Below are 5,595 nucleotides of genomic sequence, written 5' to 3'. Positions count from 1 at the left end.
CATTATGGAACTTAAACAGAAAAAAAGGTTTTAAAATCCCAAATACTGACAGCGATTCCTTGGGAGAAGAAAAAGGCGGGCTCTAGAAATGGTAGGAAGACACTCCAGGAAGAGTAGAAGGATTTTCTGAAAGTACCGATCAAATCTAGTTAAACAAGATGAAGGCAGTCACACCAGGCCTGCTATTACATATACTCTCTGTCCAGTGGACAGAGAAGTACACAGGGTCTTAGTCCTGGCTCTGCCTGAAAACCAGGGGATCTCACACAAATCACATCAACTCCCTGAGCTTCCATGGCTTCTTCAGTAGAAATGCGGACCTAATACGGGCTGCATGTTTTCACAGCACCTGGAGGATAAAGTGAAATGATGTACATGAAAGCATCCTGTGAGGTATTATTATACATCCAGAAAGATGAAGTCCATCCATTAGCATGCCACGGGATACGCCTGTCGTGTTGGGCAGAACTTCCAGACAAGTAAAATGCCCTGATGACCACCCTGAAGATTGTTGCCTCCTCATTGTACTTTCTTAACTTCTGCTTAACCATTCATGACACGGGTCCAAATAGCTGGGCTGCTGGTATGGAGCCCCAAACGGCCCGTTCTCCTTGCGCGGTGTTCTCAAGCCTGTCCATCACACTTCCCCAAGCATTCAGTTCCAACACCCCTCATTTGTGTGCCCCACACAAGTCAAAAAAGCACACTTACAATGCAGAACACTACAAGGAATTTCATGGAAAAGTTAAAACATCTTTAAGTGTTAAACATCTTTGTGTCAGTGGCTGTCTACCAATTATCGGTCTTAAATTTTCTACAGCAAAACACAGCTCTTGATCAACTTAATATTCATCAGAAAGAAAAAACGCCCCAAAATCACCACAGAACTGACCATTGATAATTGATTCACACGCAACTCTTAAGAACATGTACAGGTATCTTCCAAAATGAGAAAAATCTAATTCCCCTTGGAGTCCACTGGACCTTATCGAGCTGGACAGGAAACAGAACTTTGCAGCTTGACGGGGAAGAGGCCAGAGCCTCAGCCGCAGGGTCATCAACACTAAGGCGCAGTAGAGAGAGAGCCCATCAGTCTGCTCTCTTCAGCAAGTCTCTGCCCCTTCCCAATTCCAACCGCTCTTAGGAAATGAACAATTTTCAAATATCCATTTGGGCCAGGGTGGGGAGAGTTATGCGTGAAGAGGTTTAAAACATAACCAATGCAGAAGTTAAACTGAATACATTCATCTCTTCCAGTCCTGGGTTTGACATTTGAACACAAACATTTAACCACAAAACATCGCAGTCCTGCTTTGAGGAAACCTATACAAGTCCGGTAATCAGTCTTTCCAGTGACCCTCACTCTCCTTCCCTCTGTCAAGTACACCCATACACAGATTCTCGGCTAAAAGCCCTTAATTATGAAGAGCTGTAACAGCTCCAGCCAGAACTGCCAACCACCCAGTTTGCTGGGGCTTCCCCAGCAGGCCACTCTGCCTCTCCTAGTTCCTGCCACGGGAGTTCTCCGAAAGGTAAGCTGTGTATATAAAATACAGGCTCTTGTTTTCATAGCACAAAGGAGAAAGGAAAAGGACATCATCTGACAGATCTTCATTAGGAGTGCTTAACAATAACAGGCTCCTAACTGTCCACTGAATTATGTATTAAACAGTAAAGAATATTAGCTTACAACAGATTTTGCATCTGTGTCCTGCAAGAAAATCTAGATTTCAAAGCATGAGCACAGAAATGAAAAAACTCTGACATCAACACATAAATTGGGCACAGACCTCAACTCCTAAAAGTATTTTAAGTCACCATCACTCTATATTAGATTTTCAATGTCTCCAGATTGTCATTTTCTTTTTTTTAAAGATTGTATTTATTTATTTGACAGAGAGATAGAGAGCACAAGTAGGCAGAGCTGCAGGCAGAGGGAGAGGGAGAAGTAGACGCCCCGCTGAGCAGGGAGCCCGACATGGGGCTCGATCCCAGGATCCTGGGATCAGGACCTGAGTCTAAGACAGACACTTAACCGACCGAGCCACCCAAGCACCCCGAGATTGTCATTTTCAATCACTCTTTTGGCTTCTCACTATTTAATAATATGTAATTTCAGGTAACTTTCTTAATCTCAAGTACAGTAAAAGTATAATAAATCATAAATAATTTAAATGCCCAGATTATAAAAATACAATACATTCTATTATTACATAAATAACCAATGTTTTTTAAATAACCCTGTATTCAGTTTGGGATAACTAATGATGCACACCATAACCAAAGGCTTATCCCACAGTGGAATCTAAATGTGCTAAGAATGAAATCCATTAGCCCAATGGGAACTTAACACTTAGTCCCATTCGCAAAATAGCTTCTCTTTGCCTCAATTTATTCCAAAGTATATAGGATTAAAACAAAAATACCACAACCTGACTCATCCCAACAAAAAGCAGGGGGGGAGGGGGGAGGGGAGGACTGAGATTCTCTTTTTCGAAAAGCAAAGGAAGATAATTATTCCTAGGTAAAAACACACCTGAAGAGCAGAATGGTAAAATCCGTGAACAGCTCAGTGATTTCCAGGGGTTGGGGATGGGTGGAGAGGGTTGACTACAAAAGCACAAAGGAGACTTTTGGGAGTGAGGGCAAGGTTCTAGGTCTTGAGTGCAGAAGTGATTATATAAATGTTGCAACTGTCAGAATTCATAGAGGGTACCCCTAAAAAGGCTAGGTTTTACTGTATGTAAATTATACTGCCATGCAGGATCTAGTTACAATGTAGCTGTAAAGTGCTGCCTTGTCTTTGCCCCCTGCTCAAAATAAAGCTGTTACCTTTCTAGCCCTGTCTGCCATGGTGCTTAGCAGCCAGGGATGCATGGTCTCAGACATGTTTACCAAGTAAAACACTGACTTGAGGGGCGTCTGGGTGGCTCAGTCATTAAGCGTCTGCCTTCGGCTCAGGTCATGATCCCAGGATCCTGGGATCGAGCCCCGCATCGAGCCCCGCATCGGGCTCCCTGCTCAGCGGGGAGTCTACTTCTCCCTCTCCCACTCCCCCTGCTTGTGTTCCCTCTCTCGCTGTGTCTCTCTCTGTCAGATAAATAAATAAAATCTTAAAAAAAAAAAAAATTATACTGCCAGGAGCCTACCTTTTTAAAAAGGCTATTATATCTAAATCCATGTGCTAGGCTCTGAATTATGATGTCTAACACTCAAGTATACAGTTCTCAAGTGTTCTAGATGTAATTACTAAAAAACTTACCAGTAATTGATTCAAGTTCAGCCTTCAGTATTTTATATAATTATTACATATTTATAAGTATTATGTAAAATGGCTCAAAACATGAACTAAAATTATCACAAGATGTATTTTGCATCATTACCTGAATATATATTTATAGAAAACTGCAGTGTTTTACTCCTAAGAATGGATATATCAATATCTATTAAATGTTAATTATGCTTTTAAGGGTTGAATTTACTACTAAATTTTACCTCTTCCCTATCATTAATAAATTGAGGAATATAAAAGGTCATTAGATTCATTTGAGTCCCTCAGAACCACTATGATATGTATTCCAAATGAGTGTTTTTAATTGATTTCAGAGACTTTCAAGTCTTAAGTGTTACAGGAGACTGGCTGCTTTTGAAATAAGAATGTTTCAGTAATGCCACTGGCAAAAAAAAGCTTGGATGTAAAATGAATCCTAAGATTATGCTTTAACACCTATTGATGAACAGACCCTTACATTTTCCCTCTTCTTGAATATATGCAGAAATATAGATTTTTCTGCAGAAAAAAAGGCAAAGAATAAGTGTCACAGTTGCAGCACGTGTCCTTTTTACAATACTCACAGCACAAACCTTTCTTTTCACATGTTCATTTAAGTAACAAACATCTTCCCCCACGAAGGACAATAACCACTCTGAGTTCAGAAACTTAAAAATAAAAATTCCCAATGGAATGCCCATGTAAACACTAAAAATCTAACAAAATAAGGCAAAATCTTTCCTCCAAAGTGTTGCATGCTACACCAAAGGACAAAGTTGCTTTTTAAAAAAAACTAGTAAAATTGAGTCAACCTGGTTTTCCTAAAAAGAAAAAAAAATCCACTCAAATCCAAAGTTTTGTTTTTTACAAAAATAATATCCCCTTCACTTAATTTTATGCTTCCAATTTGAATGAGACACAAATGGTAACACAAGGGGGTAGGAGAGCAGCCCCTGGGTTCCTCTTCGGCAAATAAAACAGACTGCATCTCAATCTTGCTCAGTTCGCCCAGGACAGAAGCAAATCTGTTTTTGATATCACTGAGGAATGCCAGTTAATACATGTAAAACCCTGGTCACCTGCTTGATCCACGGACACCCTCCCAGGCCCGCAAAACTCAAGCATAAAGTCCTTGTGCAACTTTCCCACTGTCAAAATTTCACCTTCTGTCGAGAAAGCCATAGAAAAACATCCAGAGTTTTTTCTTTCAAAAGGACACGTATCAGTCCGGAGTTTACAGGCACAGACTAATTAAATTAACCTGCCAGCGTCTGGAATGAAAATACTTAAAAGCATGAAATTCCGGCTTCCTGTAGTTTTCAAGACAAGTGGTTTAGGGCGGAGGCCGGGTAAGGGGGCAGGGGTCTTTTATTGTTCTCAATATCACTAGTTTCCCACCCTAGGGTGTCAAAGAGAAAAGCAGACAAATCACACCTTGAGCCGAGGGGCACTTACCGTACAGGTGAACCCCGGCCTGGCGGTCTCTAAAAGGCGGACACGTGCTTTTCCCGGAGTAGTTGCTCCGGGCCCCTGGCTCGCGGCCCCCAGCTGCGGAGAGTGAGCCCACCTCGCGCAGCCCACACCTCGGTGGCCAGCCTTCAGCCGCAGCGCGGGGTGGTCCCTCTGCCGCCCGCTCTCCCGCCGCCGCCGCCTCTCCACCCACTGCAAGTTTCCACACCGGTTCTCGCAGCCTCGGCGCTCCAGGCTGCCTAGCTGCAGGGGCGCGAACTGGCTTTCAACAAGTCCTGCAGCCAGACACACTGCAAAGATCACCAACGACTTAACGAGGAGACTCTCCTTCCTTTTAAAGACCCGGGGGGGGGGGTGAGCCGCCTCCAAGAGCCCACGTGACCACCGAGCCTGCTGCACGGAAACCTCGGGAGGACGCGGACTCCCCTGCCTTGCCATCCACACTCACCTGGGCGAAGGGAGAAGCCCCAGGGAAAGGGCGCGTCACAGGCACCCTCAGGGGGAGCAAAGCACACAGGGCGCCCTTGCAGCCGTCTTGAATTGAGGAGGTCTGGGGCGGGGCCTGAGAATGTGCATTTCAAACCAGGTTCAGGGCGAAGCTGAAACTGATGCTGCCCGGCTGGGGACCACACTCTGAGGATCACGTCCCTAGACTCTGACCCACGTGAGTCTGACAGGGGCTGGATGCTGCGGTGTCGTTGAAATACAGAAATCTGACTCTTAGAATCCAGTGGTGAAACTAGAGAGGGTTTGCATTTTCCCAATCCCAGGTAGCGAGCGCGGGTTCGTGCCCCTGGAGGGAGCGGCCGTGGCAGGAGATGGTGGATGCGGGTTCTCCGCGGCCGGCTCGGAAG

At 44.3% G+C, this 5,595-nt stretch overlaps 1 non-coding gene across 1 annotated transcript; it reads left to right on the top strand.

Moving 5' to 3' along the window:
- The first annotated feature begins 2,758 nt into the window (after positions 1-2,758).
- On the top strand, positions 2,759-2,889 carry LOC123325815. The gene has a single exon (XR_006540660.1). It is a non-coding gene; the product is annotated as a small nucleolar RNA SNORA63 (small nucleolar RNA).
- Positions 2,890-5,595: the final 2,706 nt, after the last annotated feature.

The sequence above is a fragment of the Neomonachus schauinslandi genome, chromosome 9 (genome assembly GCF_002201575.2).
Source record: "Neomonachus schauinslandi chromosome 9, ASM220157v2, whole genome shotgun sequence".
Lineage (NCBI taxonomy): Eukaryota > Metazoa > Chordata > Mammalia > Carnivora > Phocidae > Neomonachus > Neomonachus schauinslandi.
Note: the sequence above shows the minus strand (reverse complement) of the source record. Positions and strands in the feature narration are given on the sequence as shown.